Consider the following 26,145-nt stretch of genomic DNA (forward strand, 5'->3'; position numbering starts at 1 on the left):
TTCCTCAAGACACAATCCCACAGAGAGGCAGGAGTACCTACCCATGAATACAGGTCCTCCTTATATACCCCCGGCAATCAGTGATCACATAGCTACACCCATTTCCGCCATCACTACCAGAAGTGGAGTAACAAATATATCAAGCAAAGCACTACTGTAATACATCTATAGAGCATATCAGCATAACCAGCGGCAGCGCCGCTAAATCATCAGCCCAGATTAAAGCGTTAACTCACTTTGGCCGCTATCCGGTGATCGCGGCACCTGAACTTCTGGTCTGCGTTCCACCGTGACCGGAAGTCGAGCCGCATGTTTTCCACAAAGCTGGAGGCAAGTGTAACAGCGCTATTCAATACTTCCTGTTGGCGTTTCAACACTGCAGGAAGTTGAGCTGTATATACAATGTACCTTTGAACACATTTTCTTTGTGCAAAAGATCTATAGTCATGCATATCAGAATCAGAATCAGCTTTATTGGCCAGGTGTACTCACGTACACTAGGAATTCTTTGTGGTACAATGCATTGCCAAGCAGCAACATGGAGGACAAAAAAAAAAGTAGCATACATTACACATATGAGTTCATACTGCACATATGCAACTGTACAGTAGACATATTTATACATTTAAGACTAAAAACTAAGGCTGCTTGGCAGAGCAGCACCGAGGCAGCCATCCGCGGCGCCAACTAGAACTCACACAATGCACATAATACAGAAGATTTAAGCATTACATCAAAAGATAAACCACACAGACAAAGACACAGAAGGAATAATGCATGATTGGTGTAGGCATTTTGAGTAATAACCTCCAGGGGTTGTGTATTCCACCATCACAAGGCACCAGGTGCGGCAGCCATCTTAGGCGCACTGCGTAGGATTACCCACGGTGGAATAGTCCACCCCTAGAAGAGAACACAAAATGGGGAGATTGCAGAGTCCTTAAGTTCAGAGTAGGGTTCCAATAGAAACATCAGGTCCACACATTTTTCATCCCATCCACAAGCGCACCAGATAAGGCAGCCATGTTGGGCGCACTACAAGGTTACACAGAGGGAGATGAGCCATACAGGGGCCAAATGCATGTATGGGAGAACTGACACGTGTGTAGGAGTATGCTATACCCTGCATGGAAAGATCCAAATGAAGCACACCCCGCCCACAGGGGAACCACCCGAGGCAGCCATGTGGGGCGCACTGCATAGGTTACTGCTGGCAGGGTGTGCAACCAATGGAGGTACACATTTACGGGAATAGCACACAGTGGGGTGGAAGTACCGTGTAAGAAGAAAGAGAAGAGAAAGACACATTTGCTGGAAAAAAAAAAAAAAGCTGTACTAACATTATTTTGTGAAAAAGATAAATGTCCTGGTCTCATGAGAGCAGTGTGGGTGGGTGTGAGAATGTGGGGTGCACACTAATGTCCAATGGAACTGACCCAGCAAAGTCTGGTCCTGATGCGCACGTCCCTCAGTTCCCTGCTGAGCTTGGGGGTAGTCCTGGGGGCAGTCATGATGTTCTTGGACACAGAAGTAGTAGGCATTGGTCCTGGTGTTCTCATGGCAGAGGTGAGGACAGGCCGCATAATGTTCCAGATTTCTTTCTTGATGCTTTTCAATGTTTGTTCAACTGTTTTTTTAACTGTTCATTTTCAAAACGCTTAAAGAAGGAACGCTTTGAGTATTGGAACGCACAGCTGACATGCACAGCTGTGCATGGTTAAAGTTAAAGAAATACTATGGGAAATTGACCCAACTACAGCTGAGGCATATGTTCCACCAATCAAAGGTGTTACATTACACACTGATTGATTAAACAAACACCAGCCCAGTGAGCCTTAATTAAATATGCGGCACTGACCAAGCTTTGAAACACAGGTATTTTACATTACAAACAAAAGCAAAAATCACAAAAACTGTCTAACAAATGATTTGAACATACTTTTTTTAAAATATGGAAGTTTTGAATAGGTGCAGATAGCAATAGCCAGATTACATAGGGACATTTGAACATACTTTTTTTAAAATATGGAAGTTTTGAATAGGTGCAGATAGCAATAGCCAGATTACATAGGGACATTTGAACATACTTTTTTTAAAATATGGAAGTTTTGAATAGGTGCAGATAGCAATAGCCAGATTACATAGGGACATTTGAACATACTTTTTTTAAAATATGGAAGTTTTGAATAGGTGCAGATAGCAATAGCCAGATTACATAGGGACATTTGAACATACCTGAGGATGAGAAGAAAAGGGAAGATGATTAAGTTCAGTCCAATGCAGGAACTGTTTTTTTTTTTTAACTGTTCATTTTCAAAACGCTTAAAGAAGGAACGCTTTGAGTATTGGAACGCACAGCTGTTCTAAAGAATGTTATATACAGCAACACAATGGGAAAAGGCTGGCTAGTTACGCTAAATGCCAAGTGTATCAGGAGGAGCTGCATTACAGTAAAAACACATACTTATTAAAAACAAATACCCAAATCACACATAACACATATAATTACTTAAGAGAGGCATCCAAGGGTATAATATACCATATCACTTCAAGTCAGACAATCAGGAAAATTTAAAGAAGAATTTTTTTTAAAGAAAAATATTGAGATGGTTGCATTAATTTAGCCCCCTAGGGGCCACCGTGTCCAATCTATGAATCCATCAGGAATTTTTTTTTTCAGGAGGAGCAGACCACGATCTCCTACTCTTTTTGAAAAAGGAACTCTATTATCATGTACCTCAATGGAGAAATTTGATATCCTAATTTTAAAAAATGAGCTGCTACTGGCTTATCTGTGTTTTGTTTAGCAAATGCCAAATGTATATCCAAGCGGTGTTGCATCATCCGCTCGCGGAAAGTCCTTGTGGTTTTATCCACATAGATCAAGCCACAGGGGAACTGTAGGAAACAGATGACATGGTCCATCTGGCACGTTAATCTACAATTTAAGGTAATTCTTTCACCACTATGTGGATGCTGGAATGACCATGCAGTGATAATTGATGTACATGTTGCACAGCCCAAGCAATGATAAAACCCTTTCTGGGATGATAACCAACCTGTTGTATCTGGTCTTGATACGTCTGGGTTTTTGCAATATAATAGATCCCTTAGATTTGACCCTCTCCGAACACCGAATAATGGTTTAGGGTTCAGTGAACCCATCTGTGGGTCAGTATGTAGCAACGGCCAGTGTTTTTTTATGGACTTCTTGACAGTGCTCAGTTTGGTATCACATTTCACACTGGCCACCATCCTACCACCTTCAGTATTTGGATAAGGATTTTCTCTTCCATTTTTATATAACCTTCTTGCCCTGGTGAGGCACTTATTAATGGTCTTTGACTTATAGCCATGATCCGGAAATCTCTGCTTGACCTCCAACAATTGGATCTCAGCTAAGTCCAACTCTGAATTATTGCGTAGAATGCGCATAAATTGAGAGACTGGAAGCCCGTTTTTTTAACTCATCGGGATGATAGCTTGTAGCCTGTAGCAATGTATTGTGGTCTGTGTCTTTCTGATAGAGAGTATATGCCAACCTCCCAACCTTTTGAAACACCGTGACATCCAGAAAGTTCATTTGTGATTTATTAATGGAGGCTGTAAAATGAATTGGGGTATCTAGGGTATTCAATTAATCAACCAAAAAACTTAGCAGCAACTGATCACCAAACAATAAAAATATAGTCAATGAAGCGCCAATAGTAAGCAATATCATGCCCATAGTTCTCCATAATATAACGATTCTCATAGTGATCCATATAGATATTGGCGTATGTACGTGCCAGGTTTGAGCCCATGGCTGTACCTACATAAAGTACTCATCTTGGTACAAAAAATGATTCAATACCAACACCTTCTCAAGTAGAGCCACAACAAATTCAATGGGTGGGCCAGTATAAGGACCTTTAATCAAAGACTGCTTTACAGATTCTATACCTCCCTGATGTGGAATCTTGGTATAGAGTGAACTTACATCCATAGTTGCCAAAAGATACTTGTCAGGTAAATCTCTCAATGCTCTAATACCTTTGAGGAAATCACCCGTGTCTTGCACATAACTTCCAATATTCTTAACACAAGGTTGCAAATAGTGGTCCACCAGTTGACCCAAAGGCTGTAGAAGTGATCCCCTAGCCGAAATGATCTACCTGGGAGATCGATTAGGGAATTATGCACCTTTGGCAATGTATATAGTATTGGGCACAATGGGTGATATAATCTGAGGAATTTGGCCAATATTTCATCAATCCAGCCGTTGGTGCTAGCGAGGTCAATCAACTGATCAACCTCCCTCTTAATCCTAACCATAGGACTAAAGGGAACTTTCTCATAGGTGAACCATCATTGAGTTGCCTCCTAATCTCAAGATCATATTTTACAAAATCCTGCAGAACCGACTTCCTGTTCCAGCTGCTGTATATGAGGCAGCTGAGAGAGTGAGCTCTGCTGCAATCCACCTGCATCTTACCTTTTACAAGACTTTATAGCCTCCAAATTGGCTCTCCCGGCTCCCCCAGTGTACCTTATACTTTGTCCACTGTATGGACAAGTTTTTGCTGCCACAGATGACTTCTGGAAAGCACAAGAAACAGAAGGAGCAGCGCAGGGTGGAATCCAAGATGGCTCTGGATGCTGATCAGCGGGACCTCCTGCCTGCAGGCTCATCCACAGACTTGCAATGGGTCTCTTCCCCAATACCCTCGCCGGACCACAGCAGCAGGGAATCAGCCTCTGAAGCCCCAGATCGTGGGGATAAGGTACTTTCTCCCCCTGATGCTCCGGTTACATATAATGATATGGTGAATGCTATCAGAGCTGCCAAAGGTCATTTTCTGAAAGCACAAACAGGCAGCTCTCTCAACTCACTCAGTGAGTCCTAGACTCAGAGCATAAACTGGGCGAGACTTTTTCTGATGTGACTGCTATGAAAACTACTGTTGCACATCAAACTAAATCTATTTACCACATACAAAACAAGATTGACGACCTGGAAAATAGATCCTTCAAAACAATCTTCGCATCATAGGATTGCCAGAATCCCTTAAATGGCAAGAACTTTATGATTTCATCCGCACTACCTTACTTACACTATTGAATGTCCAGGACTCCTGTGCTGAACTCATAGTTAAACGTGCACAAAGGATAGGCCCTGCTCGCACCCAAGAGGGAGACAGACCATGTGCAGTTATCTTTAGAGTGCTGAATTATCTACACAAAGAAGCATTATGGTTGGCGTCTCGCAAACAGAGGAATAGCTCCTGGCAGGGTCACAAAGTACTCATATTTCAAGAATACTTGGCTGAGTTGTCTAAGGCATGCAAAGCCTTCTTCCCGATATGCTCCAAACTGGTACAGTCTAATCAAAAGTTTGCCCTTCTGTATCCTGCTCATTTATGCCTGTTTTGTGGTGGCTCTTTTCAGGACTTTACATCTGCTCAGGATGCCGAGGACTTTTAACGTGAGGAATCAGCTGATGAATCCCCCTTCGAATGATTTATATATCCTGTTTGTTTGCACTCATCGTATCTAAATTTAGAACTCCCACGCCACTGCTTTGCTATTTCCTCATTGACTAGTATTATGGTCACTTTCCTATGTGGCTTCTCCATTTATTGACTGCATATACTGTTCTGCACCAGCCATGTCCTTTGTAATCAGGAACCTTCACACCCATCTCTGGGATGTGCACTGGATGTTTGCTGAGTTTGTAGCCGTACCGTTCACAGGCTGTTGCTTAGGGGCTTTACATGTTCTGTTTTGATGCCTACCTTTATCTATTGATCCTGTGAAGTTGATATCCAATGGATCTGAGAGCTCGTTGCTCATTTTTCTATATCTTTTCTTTCATTTTCATGTTTCTCTTTGTATTTTTTCTGTGTGTACCCCCTTTTTCTCCCTAGTGTGTCCTCCCCTCCCAACAGGTATACGTTCTGACAACTGGGATTACTACTACTGTGACTTTACTGATAATGGATTGGGTAAGATGGATATGCATGCTGTGTCCACTGTTACTTATCATAGATGTCAATGATTAAGATTGGTAGCTGGAATGTGGGTGGGATAAATCCCCCTCAAAAACGCAAGAAAATTCTTATGTATCTTTCAAAATTGCATATAGACCTGGCTCTCCTACAGGCAGCGTCCTTCTCATCGAAAGCTCGTGGGGTAATCATTTTGGCACGGCAACACTTACCTATTGTTATACAGTATATTACTGTTGACCCCAGTGGCCGATATGTCCTTTGTCATGTTTTTATTGAGAAACAACAATTTGTATACTGTAATGTTTATGCACCCAATATTTATGATAGGAGCTTTTTCCAATCTTTGCTGACTCTGCTGACTCCTCACATTTGCTGATAATCATGTCTGGAGATTTTAATCTCATCTCCTCAGGTCAACTTGATAAACAAATTCCTAGGGAAGGAGGTGGAAAACCTCCCAAATTTGGAGACCCAGCGTTGGCAAAGCGTTTACACCTCTTGGATATTTGGAGTATGTTACACCCAATTGATAGAGAGTTCACTTGTCTCTCGGCAGCATAAGGCACTACAGTATGTCCCGTATTGACTATATTTTAGCATCGCACTCCCTTTTGCTCTATATGCCCAAAGTTGAAATTGAACCAATCTCCCTTTCGGACCACGCTGTGGTCTGCCTGGACTAGTGTAAAGTGCGAGAAAAAAGCCAAGTCATATCTTGGCGTTGCCCCTCTACTGTAGCCAGTTCCCCGACACTTAGACAATCTATCAATACTACTTGGGAGGATTTTCACCACCATAATGCTGCTTTTTGTACGGACGACCCCATGCTCTATTGGCAGTCCTCCAAAGCCACTATGCGAGGCCATATTATATCGCTCACTGCCTCCTCTAAGAAGAAATTTCTTCAAGAATATATGCAGGCCCAGAGTAAGTTAACAGATGCTTTTCATCTCTATAAGGCAGCCTCCACTCATACTAATAAACAATCTTACAGCGTAGCTAAGGTTTTATTTGATGGGCTTTTTTCCAAAATGGAGGCATCCTATACATTTCACAGGGAATATAGGTTTCATAGGTTTTGGAACAAATCTAGTAAATTATTAACTAATTTATTGAGAGGCCAACGTCCCCCGGCCACCATTCATCCATTTAAAAAGTCTGATGGCTCTCTGTCCACCTCTAACACACACACACTGCATCTATACTTGCTACCTACTATACAGCATTATATTCCTCACCGCCTTCGGCCTTATGCGATACCTCAGATATCTGCTGACCACAGTAACTCTTTATTTGCCCTATTACAGGGCATGAAGTCACAAGAGCAATCTCAGGCCTCAAAGCGGCCAAGGCTCCCGGCCCGGACGGTTTTACGTCTGACTATTATAAGCTACTCTCAACGAAAATTACACAGAAACTGATTTTACCCACAGTGATACACTGGGATCAGACTGGTTTCATCATTGGTAGGAACCCAATTGTGAACATACATAGGGTCCTTGCAGTGGTAGAGGACTCCCAGTGTACCATGTCAAACATGCCAAGGGCCATATTTACTTTGGATGCTGAGAAAGCATTTCACATGGTGCACTGGGACCACGTATATGATTCCTTGACTCACTTCGGATTCCCCATGCAATTCATCTCATTCCTCCGCATGTTGTATACTGCCCCATCTTCTCAAATAATATGCTATGACTTGCTTTCAGATGGCTTCCCCATACTGAGGGGTACCAGGCAGGGTTGCACACTTTCGCCCCTCCTATTTGCTGTGGCCTTAGAACCCTTGGCTATTGCTTTGAGGCACTCCCCCTTATATCAGGGTATTCGAATTGGGAATATTGATCTCCATCTTGCTTTATTCGCAGACAATATGTTACTGTTTTTATCTAACACTAGTCACTCCATTCCTATAGTGTTTGATATCATAAAACAATTCAGTATGTACTCAGGATATAAAATCAACATTAACAAATCCAAAATGTTGATCCTTAAAGGCCCACCCCCTTCTCTGCCGCCGAAAGACCAACTGGACGCTATCAAAATAATGCCAACACATTTAAAATATCTAGGTATTAATGTTCCTCACACAACTTCACTTTTGCATAAACTTAATTACACACCAGTGCTACTTGCCTTAGTGAAATCACTGGATAATTGGCAAAACCTGCCTCTTTCTCTTCTGGGTAGAGTGGAAGTCATTAGGTCCATGATTTTACCAAAACTCACCTATATAATGCAAATGTTGGCCATTACTCTTTCACTTTCGAATATTACTGAAGCCACAAAATTGTTTAGGAAGTTTATCTGGCAAAAAAAAAAAAAAAAAAGAATTTCGAAGATTAGACTCCAACTACCCAGACTTGAGGGTGGATTGGGTTTTCCAGGTCTCTTAAAATATTCCCGAGCGCTCTTCTTCTAAAATATTACAGATTGGGGGGCGTGGCCTGACTGTCCGAGGAGAAAGACGTGCCATCACTGAGCTCCTGCCTATGACCTTCTCCTACACCCCATAACTTAGTGTTTGAGCTGCCACAATCCCTCCCTTTGCTGATCCCCACGGCAGCTGCATGGCACGGCCCGCGGATTCAGGGGGCACTCCGGGAGCCCCTGCAGATTGCGGCCTGCCTGTCTCCCTACAGCCGCGGCCCCGAGTTTGGAGACTGCCGAGGACGGATCTCCCAAGACGCTTACCGGGGACAGACTGACTGGAGAGCGCAGCACCGGCTTCCATCCGCCACCTCCTCGGCCACATACAGAGATCTCCTGCCTGCCGGCTCACTGATCAGCGGCCGCCCGAACCTTCCCGTTTGGACGCAGAGGTGAGGGCTGGGGGGGGGGGGCGCGCTCCTGACAGCGGCCATCTAATCTCTCCCTCTGCACGCCGGGACACTTGGTGTGGAGGAAACGCTTCAGGCTTCCAAGGCTCTCCCCCAGCAAGAAGCCCTGACCAGCTGGAGAGACTCTCAGGTACCGCACAGCAAACTAAGAGCTGCAGTTCATGCCTCAGAAATGCTGGGATTTTTCTAAAGGGAAGGTACACAGAGTCTCCTCCTCCACTTTACCCTGCATACAGTACTTGGCATCCCCCTGAGATTCTCCCCATAACAGGTTATTTTTCTCTGCTATATTACCAAAAACGGGGGACAGTGTACTCTGTTTCACTGTTTTGACACCATCTTGTGGTCCAAATAGATGAACCTTTGCAGTAACACTGCTGCCACAGGGATTGCAGCCTCTACCCTGCTGGACATTATCTTTCAGCCAATTTAGAGTGTATTAGGAGAATTTGCTGCAACTGCGCAGGGCAATGCTCCGCTAAATCATAAGAGATGCTGTCCTGGGGGCTCCATGTTTATTTTCACTACACGTAATATAATAGATCACTAACTTACTACGCTATTGCTCAGTTTTGATTTATGATCACTCTCCATTTCCGGGACTGTCATACACCATGCCTAGATCCAAAAAATCTGCGCCATCCGCTGATTTGACTTCCTTTATTTCTAAAATGAAGCCTAACTCATCTAAGCCGCCATCTGCCCCACAACCGGCTCCTATTTCGGAATCAGAGGAAGAATTGCCTGTGCTGGACTCTTCCATGAAAGACTGCATTTCCTCTATTCTTAATGAGATGAAGTCGTTGAAACAGGCTTTTCACTCGGAGATCCACAAAGCCATCTCTGGTCTCAAGGATGAGCTCTCGGACCTCGGTGCTCGAACAGAAAATTGATGAAGTTATCAATTTCCAGCAAGAGATGGAACACTCTGTCTATGTTATGCAGGAAGACATTTACCTCCTCCAAGATCAACAGGAGGACGCCGATAATCGCGCAAGACGTAACAATCTGCGTATTAAACATATCCCAGAGTCGGTGGAACCAGCTCAACTGGAAGATTTCCTCATACGCTTTTTTCAACATCTCCTGCCAGACACTCCACCTGAGCTTTTCCTCCTAGATAGAGCTCACCGCTCCCTATTCCAGAAACCGTCATCATCCTCCCTTCCGAGAGATGTGGTCTTACGCTGTCATTATTTTAAAACTAAGGACAGAGTTCTGACTGCTGCTCGTAACAAGGACTTGTGTCTGTTTGAAACGCATAAGCTGCTGGTGTTTCAGGACTTATCCCCTATTACTCTTAAGAGGCGTTTCGATCTGAAGGAATACACCCAGATCCTCAGGGAGAATCAAATCCGCTACAGATGGGGTTATCCCTTTGCCTTGATAGTACAGCTTGATGGGAAGAGGCTACTGGCACGATCCAAGGAAGATGCCCACTAGCTTCTCTTGAAACTCAACTTACCCCCCCCCCCCCAGCGCCCGACAATGATGTTTTATATCCTAGAGGTTCTATATTTCCTTTGTACTGAGCTTATCTGATTGAGTCTATGTTTTTACTGTTCACATGGTTCTGATATGACTTATTGTTGTCAAATGTTGCTCCGCCCCCCCCCCCCCCAGGGTCGCCCTGTTCGTTCTTTTATAGGCTCATAGGTGTTTGACGCCACGCCCTCCACTGAGCCAGTATAGTCGGTTTTGAGCATAAGGGAGATAATTTCTCCCTTAATACCCCATACGGGAGCTCAAACATGTGGACCCGTACGGTGAGTACAATGGGTCTTTGGCTCGGTTTATTGTTGTATTTGTTTTGTTTGCACTGTTCTCGATGTCTTTCTTCTCTTCTTTTTTTCTTTTTCCTGCCTTCTGTCTCTTCTCTTACCTTTGTTCCCCCAGGAGACCACCCATGTGTCCTTAGGGATGATCTAGCTCTGCTCTTATATACACTGTTATGTCGGTTAACGTATTGACTTACAATGTGAAGGGTCTCAATAGCCCCCAAAAGAGGACTAAATTATTTCTTTTTTTTAACAGGTTGGGGGTGATCTGGTATTCCTCCAGGAGACGCATTTTAGAGGTACTTCCCATCCCGTAATTGCGCTCTAGACGGCACCCAGTGGTTGTACATGCATGCGATCATACCCAGAGGAAACGAGGGGTCGCTATATTAATTCCCGCCCACTTACACTTGGAGTCAGACAAAATTATTAGAGACAAAAGGGGTTGATTCCTTATCATTGTGGGCAAGCTTGATAATGTTCCCATTACTCTTGTCAACGTCTATGCCCCTAATGTTAATCAAGCCTCATTCTTCGCCTCTTTAGATTCCAAGATTGCTCAATATAGAAAAGGTGATATTATAATTAGTGATGTGCACCTGAAATTTTTCGGGTTTTGTGTTTTGGTTTTGGGTTCGGTTCCGTGGCCGTGTTTTGGGTTCGGACGCGTTTTGGCAAAACCTCACCGAATTTTTTTTGTCGGATTCGGGTGTTTTTTTCAAAAGACCCTAAAAAACAGCTTAAATCATAGAATTTGGGGGTCATTTTGATCCCATAGCATTATTAACCTCAATAACCATAATTTCCACTAATTTTCAGTCTATTCTGAACACCTCACACCTCACAATATTATTTTTAGTCCTAAAATTTGCACCGAGGTCGCTGGATGGCTAAGCTAAGCGACCCTAGTGGCCGACACAAACACCTGGCCCATCTAGGAGTGGCACTGCAGTGTCACGCAGGATGGCCCTTCAAAAAAATACTCCCCAAACAGCACATGACGCAAAGAAAAAAAGAGGCGCAATGAGGTAGCTGTGTGACTAAGCTAAGCGACCCTAGTGGCCGACACAAACACCTGGCCCATCTAGGAGTGGCACTGCAGTGTCACGCAGGATGGCCCTTCAAAAAAATACTCCCCAAACAGCACATGACGCAAAGAAAAATGAAAGAAAAAAGAGGTGCAAGATGGAATTGTCCTTGGGCCCTCCCACCCACCCTTATGTTGTAAAAACTGGACATGCACACTTTAACGAACCCATCATTTCAGCGACAGGATCTGCCACACGACTGTGACTGAAATGACTGGTTGGTTTGGGCCCCCACCAAAAAAGAAGCAATCAATCTCTCCTTGCACAAACTGGCTCTACGGAGGCAAGATGTCCACCTCATCATCATCGTCCGATTCATCACCCCTTTCACTGTGTACATCCCCCTCCTCACAGATTATTAATTCGTCCCCACTGGAATCCACCATCTCAGGTCCTCGTGTACTTTCTGGAGGCAATTGCTGCTGGTGAATGTCTCCATGGAGGAATTGATTATAATTCATTTTAATGAACATCATCTTCTCCACATTTTCTGGAAGTAACCTCGTACGCCGATTGCTGACAAGGTGAGCGGCGGCACTAAACACTCTTTCGGAGTACACACTGGAGGGAGGGCAACTTAGGTAGAATAAAGCCAGTTTGTGCAAGGGCCTCCAAATTGCCTCTTTTTCCTGCCAGTATACGTACGGACTGTCTGACGTGCCTACTTGGATGCGGTCACTCATATAATCCTCCACCATTCTTTCAATGGTGAGAGAATCATATGCAGTGACAGTAGACGACTTGTCAGTAATCGTTGGCAGGTCCTTCAGTCCGGACCAGATGTCAGCATCAGCAGTCGCTCCAGACTGCCCTGCATCACCGCCAGCGGGTGGGCTCGGAATTCGTAGCCTTTTCCTTGCACCCCCAGTTGCGAGAGAATGTGAAGGAGGAGATGTTGACGGGTCGCGTTCCGCTTGACTTGACAACCAGCAGGTCTTTGAACCTCTGCAGACTTGTGTCTGCCGTAAAGAGAGATCCAAGGTAGGTTTTAAATCTAGGATCGAGCACGGTGGCCAAAATGTAGTGCTCTGATTTCAACAGATTGACCACACGTGAATCCTGGTTAAGCGAATGAAGGGCTCCATCCACAAGTCCCACATGCCTAGCGGAATCGCTCTGTTTTAGCTCCTCCTTCAATGCCTCCAGCTTCTTCTGCAAAAGCCTGATGAGGGGAATGACCTGACTCAGGCTGGCAGTGTCTGAACTGACTTCACGTGTGGCAAGTTCAAAAGGTTGCAGAACCTTGCACAACGTTGAAATCATTCTCCACTGCGCTTGAGACAGGTGCATTCCACCTCCTTTGCCTATATCATGGCCAGATATATAGGCTTGAATGGCCTTTTGCTGCTCCTCCATCCTCTGAAGCATATAGAGGGTTGAATTCCACCTCGTTACCACCTCTTGCTTCAGATGATGGCAGGGCAGGTTCAGGTGTTTTTGGTGGTGCTCCAGTCTTCTGTACGCGGTGCCTGTACGCCGAAAGTGGCCCGCAATTCTTCTGGCCACCGACAGCATCTCTTGCACGCCCCTGTCGTTTTTTAAATAATTCTGCACCACCAAATTCAAGGTATGTGCAAAACATGGGACGTGCTGGAATTTGCCCAGATGTAATGCACTCACAATATTGCTGGCATTGTCCGATGTCACAAATCCCTAGGAGAGTCCAATTGGGGTAAGCCATTCTGCGATGATCTTCCTCAGTTGCCGTAAGAGGTTTTCAGCTGTGTGCCTATTCTGGAAAGCGGTGGTACAAAGCGTAGCCTGCCTAGGAACGAGTTGGCGTTTGCGAGATGCTGCTACTGGTGCCGCCGCTGCTGTTCTTGCAGCGGGAGGCAATACATCTACCCAGTGGGCTGTCACAGTCATGTAGTCCTGAGTCTGCCCTGCTCCACTTGTCCACATGTCCGTGGTTAAGTGGACATTGGGTACAACTGCATTTTTTAGGACACTGGTGAGTCTTTTTCTGACGTCCGTGTACATTCTCGGTATCGCCTGCCTAGAGAAGTGGAACCTAGATGGTATTTGGTAACGGGGGCACACTACCTCAAGAAATTGTCTAGTTCCCTGTGAACTAACGGCGGATACCGGACGCACGTCTAACACCAACATAGTTGTCAAGGCCTCAGTTATCCGCTTTGCAACAGGATGACTGCTGTGATATTTCATCTTCCTCGCAAAGGACTGTTGGACAGTCAATTGCTTACTGGAAGTAGTACAAGTGGTCTTCCGACTTCCCCTCTGGGATGATGATCGACTCCCAGCAGCAACAACAGCAGCGCCAGCAGCAGTAGGCGTTACACTCAAGGATGCATCGGAGGAATCCCAGGCAGGAGAGGACTCGTCAGACTTGCCAGTGACATGGCCTGCAGGACTATTGGCTTTCCTGGGTAAGGAGGAAATTGACACTGAGGGAGTTGGTGGTGTGGTTTGCGCGAGCTTGGTTACAAGAGGAAGGGATTTACTGGTCAGTGGACTGCTTCCGCTGTCGCCCAAAGTTTTTGAACTTGTCACTGACTTATTATGAATGCGCTGCAGGTGACGTATAAGGGAGGATGTTCCGAGGTGGTTAACGTCCTTACCCCTACTTATTACAGCTTGACAAAGGCAACACACGGCTTGACACCTGTTGTCCGCATTTCTGTTGAAATACTTCCACACTGAAGAGCTGATTTTTGTGGTATTTTCACCAGGCATGTCAATGGCCATATTCCTCCCACGGACAACAGGTGTCTCCCCGGGTGCCTGACTTAAACAAACCACCTCACCATCAGAATCCTCCTTGTCAATTTCCTCCCCAGCGCCAGCAACACCCATATCCTCATCCTGGTGTACTTCAACACTGACATCTTCAATTTCACTATCAGGAACTGGACTGCGGGTGCTCCTTTCAACACTTGCAGGGGGCGTGCAAATGGTGGAAGGCGCAAGCTCTTCCCGTCCAGTGTTGGGAAGGTCAGGCATCGCAACCGACACAATTGGACTCTCCTTTGGGATTTGTGATTTCGAAGAACGCACAGTTCTTTGCTGTGCTTTTGCCGCAAGTCTTTTCTTTTTTCTAGCGAGAGGATGAGTGCTTCCATCCTCATGTGAAGCTGAACCACTAGCCATGAACATAGGCCAGGGCCTCAGCCGTTCCTTGCCACTCCGTGTCGTAAATGGCATATTGGCAAGTTTACGCTTCTCCTCAGACGCTTTTAATTTTGATTTTTGGGTCATTTTTTTACTGATCTTTTGTGTTTTGGATTTTACATGCTCTGTACTATGACATTGGGCATCGGCCTTGGCAGACGACGTTGATGGCATTTCATCGTCTCGGCCATGACTAGTGGCAGCAGCTTCAGCACGAGGTGGAAGTGGATCTTGATCTTTCCCTATTTTTTTAACCTCCACATTTTTGTTCTCCATATTTTGCGCACAACTAAAAGCCACCACAGGTATACAATGTAGATGGATGGATAGTATAGTATTACTTATACTTATGGACGACGAGTGACGACACAGAGGTAGGTACAGCCGTGGCCTACCGTACTGCTGCTTAGTGCTTATATATAAATATAATATACTGTATAACGGACCTGGTGGACAGTGTCAGCAGCAGACTGCTAAACTAGTATGAAGAAAGAAAAAAAAAACACCACAGGTATACAATGTAGATGGATGGATAGTATAGTATTACTTATACTTATGGACGACGAGTGACGACACAGAGGTAGGTACAGCCGTGGCCTACCGTACTGCTGCTTAGTGCTTATATATAAATATAATATACTGTATAACGGACCTGGTGGACAGTGTCAGCAGCAGACTGCTAAACTAGTATGAAGAAAGAAAAAAAAAACACCACAGGTATACAATGTAGATGGATGGATAGTATAGTATTACTTATACTTATGGACGACGAGTGCACTGACGACACAGAGGTAGGTACAGCCGTGGCCTACCGTACTGCTGCTTAGTGCTTATATATAAATATAATATACTGTATAACGGACCTGGTGGACAGTGTCAGCAGACTGCTAAACTAGTATGAAGAAAGAAAAAAAAACCACCACAGGTATACAATGTAGATGGATGGATAGTATAGTATTACTTATACTTATGGACGACGAGTGCACTGACGACACAGAGGTAGGTACAGCCGTGGCCTACCGTACTGTTGCTTAGTGCTTATATATAAATATAATATACTGTATAACGGACCTGGTGGACAGTGTCAGCAGACTGCTAAACTAGTATGAAGAAAGAAAAAAAAAACCACCACAGGTATACAATGTAGATGGATGGATAGTATAGTATTACTTATACTTATGGACGACGAGTGCACTGACGACACAGAGGTAGGTACAGCCGTGGCCTACCTTACTGCTGCTTAGTGCTTATATATAAATATAATATACTGTATAACAGACCTGGTGGACAGTGTCAGCAGACTGCTAAACTAGTATGAAGAAAGAAAAAAAAACCACCACAGGTATACAATGTAGATGGATGGATAGTATAGTATTACTTATACTTATGGACGACGAGTGCACTGACGACACAGAGGTAGGTACAGTCGTGGCCTACCGTACTGCTGCTTAGTGCTTATATATAAATATAATATACTGTGTGTATAATGGACCTGGTGGACAGTGTCAGCAGACTGCTAAACTAGTATGAAGAAAGAAAAAAAAAAAACACCACAGGTATTCAATGTAGATGGATGGATAGTATTACTTATACTTATGGACGACGAGTGACGAGTCGACACAGAGGTAGGTACAGCCGTGGCCTACCGTACTGCTGCTTAGTGCTTAATTATATATATAATATACTGTATAACGGACCTGGTGGACACTGCAGTGTCAGCAGACTGCTAAACAAACTAGCATGAAGAAAGAAAAAAAAAAAACACCACAGTGTTTTTCAGGCAGACAAACGTATACTGGACTGGTGGTCACTGTCAGCAAAACTGTGCACTGTACTCCTGCTATAACTGCTCCCCAGTCCCCACAATTAGGCAGTGTGAGCAGTGCACTCAGCACAGATATATCATGCAGCAGTGCAGCACACTGAGTGAGCACAGATATGGTGGAGCGTTTTTTTTCAGGCAGAGAAACAACGGATTAAACTCAAAACCCTGCACTGTACTCCCTAACAGCTGCTCCCCGTCCCCAATCCTCCCCACAATTATAACTAACTAAGTTCTAATATAATACAACGGACTCGGAGAGGACGCCAGCCACGTCTTCTCCCTATCAATCTCAATGCACGTGTGAAAATGGCGGCGACGCGCGGCTCCTTATATAGAATCCGAGTCTCGCGAGAATCCGACAGCGGGATGATGACGTTCGGGCGCGCTCGGGTTAACCGAGCAAGGTGGGAGGATCCGAGTCGCTCGGACCCGTGTAAAAAAAAAGGTGAAGTTCGGGCGGGTCGGATTCCGAGGATCCGAACCCGCTCATCACTAATTATAATGGCAGGGGATTTCAATACTATACTTCACCACAGTCTTGACCGCTCCCATTCCCTTCCTCCTTCCCAGTCCCATATAAGTAATCGTAATTCTAGAGCCCTGTTGTCGTTACTTAAAAACCACCTACTTTTTGATTCCTGGAGAGTTCTCGACCCCTTAGTTAAAGACTATACTTTTTTCTCACCGGTACATAATCTTTATACGAGGATCGATATGATCATGATTGGGAGCGATTTAACCTCCAAGATCCAAAAATGTCTTATTCACCCAATTACATGGTCTGACCATGCCCCGGTATCTATAATTATCTCTGGTTTGTCCCGCTCTCTTTCCTTCCCCTCCTGGTCCTCTTCTCCAGCGTACAGATGTTCTACCACAAATCTCTCAGGTACTGACTGATTACTTTAGCTTGAATCAGACACCTGGCATGTCCGATATGACCTTGTGGGAGGCACATAAAGCGGTCCTTCGGGGCCACTTCATGCTGATCGCGGCTAGGCTCACTAAACAGCGCTCCCAGAAGATCCTGGAGTTGACTGACCAACTCCATCGTCTGGAGGAAATTCAAAGGTCTTCCCTGAGCCCGGCTGACTTAGATCGGCTACTTAAAGTTAGGGGTGAACTCAATATGTTGTTGTCTCATAAGATGGAACAATGCCTTAGACGCCTTAATCAGATTTATTACGAAAAAGGGGATAAGGCAGATAAACTTCTTGCCAGGAAGTTGAGAGCCCAAATTTCCTCCAAGAATATCTTGTCTATTCGTACTAAACAAGGGTCTCTGACACATGACCCAGATCACATTCTCAGTGAATTTGAGGAATACTATAAATCATTGGGCCTGATAGTATGTTCATTATGTACTTTAAGAAATTCAAGGGGATTCTCCTGCCCCACCTTTGCAGGCTCTTCAATGGATTCCTTAAGGGTGAATCTTTGTCTCCCCGTACACTGGAGGCTCGGATTGTGGTAATTCATAAACCTGGGAAGGACCCCAACTCGTGTTCTAGTTATCGCCCTATCTCCCTGCTAAATAATGATATTAAACTTTTTGCCAAAGTTCTGGCCCTGAGGTTGAACTCCGTTCTCCCGCAACTGATACATGCTGACCAGATGGGCTTCATCCCAGGCCGACAAGCTAGAGACAATACCCGAAGAACTATTAATTTAGTTCATCTTATTAACAAAGCTAAAATGCCTTCTATCCTTCTCTCGCTTGATGCGGAGAAGGCTTTTGATAAAATCTTGTGGCCCTTTATGTTTGCTACCTTACGTAGGTTCGGCCTGGGAGGAAGCCTACTCCAGGGCATCCAGGCACTCTACTCCAACCCTTCGGACAGAGTTCGGGTGAATGGTAAGGACTCTAGTTTATTCCAAATTACCAATGGTACGCGTCAGGGGTGTCCCTTGTCACCAATAATTTTTGCAATGACTATCGAACCTCTGGCGTGTATGGTTAGGGCCAACCCCAATATTAAAGGTGTATTAGTTGAGGATGTGGAGTTTAAATTATCATTATTTGCGGATGATGTTCTGTTAACTCTTTCCTCTCCCCATACGTCCATCCCCAACTTGTTTTGAACTCTATCATCATATTCTTTTTATTCAGGGTACCGCATTAACTATTCCAAATCGGAAGCCCTTCCCTTTCACCTTAGTGGGGAAGCCAGGTCTCTCTTTGCCGCTAACTTCAATTTCTCCTGGCGCTCCAAGAAAATTAAGTACTTAGGTGTGTTTATCACAAATTCCTATGGGTCTCTGTATTCCAAAAATTTCCCAGCCCTTTTTAATTGTATTGGATCTGATCTACGAGCTTGGGACAAACAGATCATAGCCTGGTTTGGACGTATAGTCTCAGTGAAAATGAACATCTTGCCCATGCTCTTATATCTGATCCTAACGATTCCGGTACACATCCCCGGAGAGGCTTTTTGTCGAATGCAGAAACTCTTCTTAAAATTCATATGGTCTAATAAACCCCCTAGAGTTAAGACCTCCATGCTGGTAAGGGACCTGGTAGCTGGAGGCAGAGGTCTTCCGGATATCCGCAAATACTATCATGCAACCCACTTGAGCCAGGCACTTACCCTGGATACAAATTGAACTCTTGTCGGCCAGGGTTTCCACTTTGGTTTCCCTGCTTACACTGGTTAAATCTACTCAGAAGATACAAACGTGCGTTCCCACTACAAAATTCACTTGCTCCTTATGGTTTTTCTGCATTCGGCATTATGGTCTTTCTACTTTCCCGTCCCCCATCACTTCTATCTGGGATAATCAGGACTTTTCCCCTGGCTCCGTCTTACGTTCCCATTCGTGGTTTCACCTGAACCCTCGTCCGGGACTGGGCTATGATTTTATTGAAGGTACTTCCTGGCGCTCCTTAGATTCGTTAAGTGATAAATATGGTATCAACCAACCTGTATTATACGAATTTCTACAACTCCGTTCTTTTTTAAGTTCCCTTCCAAAATCCAAGGTCATTCGCCAACTCACCCCTTTTGAACGACTCTGTATTTATTCTCCTATGCGACAGGGTATTATCTCTATACTTTATGGTTTATTGCGCTCATTGAAATCAGCAGACACACTTCCTCATGAAAGTAAATGGGAACAGGACTTGGGCCCACCACCTGGGGAGGATTCCTGGGAGATCATTAGGCAAAATGTCGCCCAGTCTTCAATTTCCTCTCTAGTAAAGGAAAACTCCTATAAAGTATATACCAGATGGTATCTGGTCCCAGCGACATTGCATAGGATTTTCCCTGGGTCCTCCCCATTGTGTTGGCGGGAGTGTGGTCAGATTGGAGATATCGAGCACATTTGGTGGTCCTGCCCCAAAATCCGTCCTTTCTGGGTCCAAGTGGAGAATCTTATTGGGTCCGTCCTTTGTTCACGAGTAACATTGGGTCCTTGGACGGCTTTGTTGGGCCTTCCTTTGTCTAATATTAGCAGCCATGCGGTTAGTCTTGTAATCCAAATCCTTCATGCTGCCAGATGTGTGATAGCTAAATGCTGGAAAAAGCCCAATATCCCCCCTATGAGCATGTTGCTGGCCAGGGTTTGATATATCTCCACGATGGAAAAAATCACAGCTTCCTTACGTGATAGGACGGATAAATATTTGAAGACTTGGGAACCCTGGTTCACTTATAATGAAACCTCTATTATCCGGGTATGATATTCTGTGTCGAAGTTTTGTTGCTTGGGTTCCGAACCCAATGAGCAATTATTCACTATGCTTAGATCTGATGGTGGTAATGTATACTCCCCGTGAAGCGATTTAACCTTGGATACCCCCCTTAGTGGTCTCCCTTCCCTCCACCCCCCTCTCTTTTCTCTTTTTCCTTCTCTTTTCATTCCTGTTCTTCTTTCTTTTTCTCTTTTCGACTCTCGTTAAAATACAAAAAAATTGTGGTCGATATTTATATTGTATTGTTGATGTACCCCTCCTTTTCTCGTTTTTACGTATCCTATGGGATATCATGTATGTTATTTTGAATTTATTTGGTGTCATCATCTCCTGTTTGACCTGTATCGGCTTACTCGACTTTTCTTCAATAAAAATATTGCATTAAAATATTACAGATTGGTTAATGGATGGTAGTGTTTTTACAATGTACGATATAGATTGTGCCTTATTTTATTCCTATGCACCGAGTGTGCTGTTACACACCCCTAAATCCCACCTTACAGCAAACCTTTACCACCATACTTTTCTCAAAGATACCTATGATACATGGTGGGCAGTAAATAAATCCCTCCTTTGAGACCCGACCTATTCGGCCTGGTTACCCCTGTGTAGCAACCCTATGTTCACACCTAGCTTAGAGAGCTCTGTTCTATGGGTGGTCTTCAGTATGCCGACTGACGGGATCCCGGCGCACAGTATACCGGCGCCGGGATCCCGACAGCCGGCATACCGACACCTATTCTCCCTCGTGGGGGTCCACGACCCCCCTGGAGGGAGAATAAAATAGCATGCCTGCAGCGTGGCGAGCGCAGCGAGCCCGCAAGGGGCTCATTTGCGCTCGCCACACTGTCGGTAAGCCGGCGGTCGGGCTCCCGGCGCCGGTATGCTGGGCGCCGGGAGCCCGACCGCCGGCATACCGTAGTGAACCACTTTTCTATATAGACTTCAACATAAAGGTCTTAGAAAAGAGACACAAGTATTTGACCCAGAAGGTCTGATACTGTCTTTTCAGATTTTGAAGGACACTTATGATCTCTCCCATCAATACTTCTTCACCTACCTGCAGAACAGACATTACGTTAACTCATTGGGGTTTATTTACTAATATTCGTGTTTTGTCCGTTTTGAAGGGTGTTTGAACTCGAATGGTATCGGGTGCATTTTACTGCAACTTTTTGAATCCTGATACGGTCATTCACTAAGCTGCCGAGTTTTGCACAATCGTTTTTTCCGATGTCGATGTGATTCGTAATATCAGGCAGTGTTTTACGGGAGTGATGAGTAAAACACTGCCTGAAAAAACACAAGGAAACCCGGCCGGATCAGTGAGATCCGTGCAGGGCTTCATTGTGTACCTTAAAAAGTTCATTAAAGTCTTTAAAATCCTGGAAAAAATTGCGTGGGGTCCCCCCTCCTAATCATAACCAGCCTCGGGCTCTTTGAGCCGATCCTGGTTGAAAAAATATGGGGGAAAAAATGACAGGGGTTCCCCCATATTTAATCAACCAGCACCGGGCTCTGCACCTGGTCCTGGTTCCAAAAATACGGGGGACAAAAAGCGTAGGGGTCCCCATATTTCTGAAACCAGCACCGGGCTCCACTAGCTGGGGAGATAAAGCCACAGCCGGGGGACACTTTGATATCGGTCCCTGCGGCCGTGCCATTAAAACCCCAACTAGTCACCCCTGGCCGGGGTACCCTGGAGGAGTGGGTGACCCCTTCAATCAAGGGGTCCCCCCCTCCAGCCACCCAAGGGCCAGGGGTGAAGCCCGAGGCTGTCCCCCCCATCCAAGGGCGGCGGATGGGGGGCTGATAGCCTTTTTGAAAAAATGTGAATATTGTTTTTAGTAGCAGTACTACAAGTCCCAGCAAGCCTCACCCGCAAGCTGGTACTTGGAGAACCACAAGTACCAGCATGCGGTGGAAAACTGGGCCCGCTGGCACCTGTAGTACTACTACTAAAAAAATACCCCAATAAAAACAGGAGACACACACCTTGAAAGTATAAGTTTATTACATACATGCACACCTCCAAACATACATACTTACCTATGTTCACACGAGGGTCGGTCCTCTTCTCCATGTAGAATCCATGGGGTACCTGTGGAAAAAATTATACTCACATAATCCAGTGTAGATCGGTCCTCTTCTGTTCTCTGTATAATCCACGTACTTGTCAAAAAAATAAAACGCAAACCCGACCACGCACTGAAAGGGGCCCCATGTTTTCACATGGGACACCTTTCCCCGACTGCCAGGACCCCCCCCTGACTCCTGTCTAAGAGGGTTCCTTCAGCCAATCAGGGAGCGCCACGTCGTGGCACCCTCCTGATTGGCTGTGTGCTCCTGTAGTGTCTGTCAGGCAGCACACGGCAGTGATACAATGTAGCGCCTATGCGCTCCATTGTAACCAATGGTGGGAACTTTGTGGTCAGCGGTTGACCGAAAGTAACCTCACCGCTGACCACAAAGTTCCCACCATTGGTTACAATGGAGCGCATAGGCGCTACATTGTATCACTGCCGTGTGCTGCCTGACAGACACTACAGGAGCACACAGCCAATCAGGAGGGTGCCACGACATGGCGCTCCCTGATTGGCTGAAGGAACCCTCTTAGACAGGAGTCAGGGGGGGGTCCTGGCAGTCGGGTAAAGGGGTCCCATGTGAAAACATGGGGCCCCTTTCAGTGCGTGGTCGGGTTTGCATTTTATTTTTTGACAAGTACGTGGATTATACAGAGAACAGAAGAGGACCGATCTACACTGGATTATGTGAGTATAATTTTTTCCACAGGTACCCCATGGATTCTACATGGAGAAGAGGACCGACCCTCGTGTGAACATAGGTAAGTATGTATGTTTGGAGGTGTGCATGTATGTAATAAACTTATACTTTCAAGGTGTGTGTCTCCTGTTTTTATTGGGGTATTTTTTTTAGTAGTAGTACTACAGGTGCCAGCGGGCCCAGTTTTCCACCTCATGCTGGTACTTGTGGTTCTCCAAGTACCAGCTTGCGGGGGAGGCTTGCTGGGACTTGTAGTACTGCTACTAAAAACAATATTCACATTTTTTCAAAAAGGCTATCACCCCCCCATCCGCCGCCCTTGAAAGGGGGGGACAGCCTCGGGCTTCTCCCCTGGCCCTTGGCTGGCTGGAGGGGGGGGGACCCCTTGATTGAAGGGGTCCCCACTCCTCCAGGGTACCCCGGCCAGGGGTGACTAGTTGGGGTTTTAATGGCACGGCCGCAGGGACCGATATCAAAGTGTCCCCCGGCTGTGGCATTATCTCCCCAGCTAGTGGAGCCCGGTGCTGGTTTCAGAAATACGGGGGACCCCTACGCTTTTTGTCCCCCGTATTTTTGGAACCAGGACCAGGCGCAGAGCCCGGTGCTGGTTGATTAAATATGGGGGAACCCCTGTCATTTTTCCCCCCATATATTTTCAACCAGGATCGGCTCAAAGAGCCCGAGGCTGGTTATGATTAGGAGAGGGGACCCCACGCAATTTTTTTCTGATTTTAAACTAAACAGACCCTTTCCCATAGATAACCATGCACAGATCTCACTGATCCGTGCATGGTTATCCAAACTCGACTGGAAAAAGCAGGTCTATTTTTTTGCTGCTTTTTTTAACGATTCGAAAAAAAACAGACCCGCACTTGAGCACTCAGAAACTAACACCCAAATACGAATGAATAGTGAATGGCCGTATTCTATGAAATAACAGCCGTGTTTGACCGATGGTCTATTCATTCGTATTTCGGGACGTTGTCATTCAAACCATTACGAATAGACCAGACACTGCCGAGATTGGTGTTTAGTAAATTCCCGGATTGGGACTTAGAAAAAAAAACACAAATCGACCAAACTCGGATTTTTAGTAAATACTGGCTATTATCTCCATCGAGAGCTGACTCAGTAATCTTAGATCCTCTGTCACCTTTGTTTAATTGTTTATCCAGGTCTCCTTTTAAGGCTAGCAATCTTTATAGTTTGCTTATAAAATCTCAGACATTGGGTACGTGGCAATCGATCACCCTAATGTGGCAGAAAGATATACTTACCTTACCATTGAATAATACACTGTTTAAATATTTTGATAAGATAATGAGAACGGTTAGATCAACTGCATTGCAAGAGATCCATTTCAAAACCACTTACAGGACTTACATTTCTCAAAAACAAGCTTCTATGTGCCTGATGAATCTGGATTATGTTTGAAATGTTCGCACTCATCAGCTACTCTGTTTCATAATTTCTGGTCATATAGATATGTACAACGTTTCTGGAACAAAATACTTGTATTTATAAATGTATTCCTCTCCCTCAGAGTTCCCCTGGACCCTGTTCCCCTTCTGTTTGAAATTTTGATAATTGTCAGATTCCCCAGTCACACCGCCCTTTACTCCCCTTTTTAACAAGTATTGTAACAGTTGCCAAAAAGGTTATCTTACAGTCACTCCAAATCTTCTCCCACCCTCTCTAAGGTACATGGTTTACTAATGAAAAACATATATTTTGATCAGTTTCAACTTTACTAAATGCACAAGAACAGAAGGGGTCCAAAGTTGTTTTTTTTTTAGAAATTGGGGACCATATATTGCTACTAGACCTTATTCACAGCAATTGCAAATTGAAACTAAAGTATGTTCGCATGAGGACTCTTTCCCACTTCTGATGTACCCTATTAATATGCACGCTGTCAGTGTTATATGATTGCAGAGTTCCACTACGCTATAGTAGATTCTCGCCTACCTTGGGCCAGGGTTCACTACGGCTGGCCGGCGGTCGGGCTCCCGGCGACCAGCATACCGGCACCGGGAGCCCGACCGCCGGCTTACCGACAGCGTGGCGAGCGCAAATGAGCCCCTTGCGGGCTCGCTGCGCTCGCCACGCTATGGGCAGGGTGGCGCGCTGCGCGCGCCACACTATTTTATTCTCCCTCTATGGGGGTCGTGGACCCCCACGAGGGAAAATAAGTGTCGGTATGCCGGCTGTCGGGCTCCCGGCGCCGGTATACTGAGCGCCGGGAGCCCGACCGCCGGCATACAGAAGACCACCCTTGGGCCATGCATGTCTACTGCCCTGATGCTACATATTCTTTATTATTACTCAGTCCTTCTTACCCAATTCCATCTTTCTGAGTTGTCTATTGAAACAAATACTTGATGTCAGAATATCCCTATCCCCCCTCCCTCACTTCTCTTCTCTTTACTGTTTTTTATTTGTGTTTATGGGGCCGATACAGACCTGATCGCTGCTATATCCCCATCACTCCCCATTGCTGCAATGTGCAGGCACGACGACCCGCAGCGATGGGGAGTGCCGGGCAGTGACGGGATGGTGCGAAAAAAGCGATCGCATGGGCGATTGCAAGGTCACTGACAGGAAGAGGCCATTTGTGGGTGGCAACTGACTGTTTTAGAGGAGTGTCCTGAAAAGCACAGGAGGGACCAGGTATTTGGAGGGAGTGTTTCTGACGGCAGCTCCGGCCCCGATCATTGCACTGGAAGAGTAAGTCCTGGGCTGTCCAGAGACTGCAAAAACTCCTGTTTGTGCAGCTCTCCTGCACATGCGATCGCATCCCTGCACAGTTATTTCCCCCTCCCCCTGTAGGCGGCGACTACCTGACCGCAGGGATGCAAAAAACGCACTCTAGCAATCAGGTCTGAATTAGCCCCTATGTTTGATTTTGACTTGTATTATATTGGCTAGTCTGTTGTAACGACTTGCCTTTCTTTAATTGTCACACGTCACACTTAACTAAGTTTCTTGGCTCACAATGTTTAATTAATGTGCAAAAT

The 26,145-nt window shown here is 45.3% G+C and overlaps 1 protein-coding gene across 1 annotated transcript in view; it reads right to left on the reverse strand.

Annotated features, from left to right (window-relative positions):
• LOC135058004 (L-xylulose reductase-like) overlaps nucleotides 1-26,145 on the reverse strand; it is a 105,030-nt gene that overhangs the window by 23,763 nt on the left and 55,122 nt on the right. The window lies entirely within an intron of this gene.

Source organism: Pseudophryne corroboree, chromosome 3 (genome assembly GCF_028390025.1).
Source record: "Pseudophryne corroboree isolate aPseCor3 chromosome 3, aPseCor3.hap2, whole genome shotgun sequence".
NCBI classification, from domain to species: Eukaryota; Metazoa; Chordata; class Amphibia; order Anura; family Myobatrachidae; genus Pseudophryne; species Pseudophryne corroboree.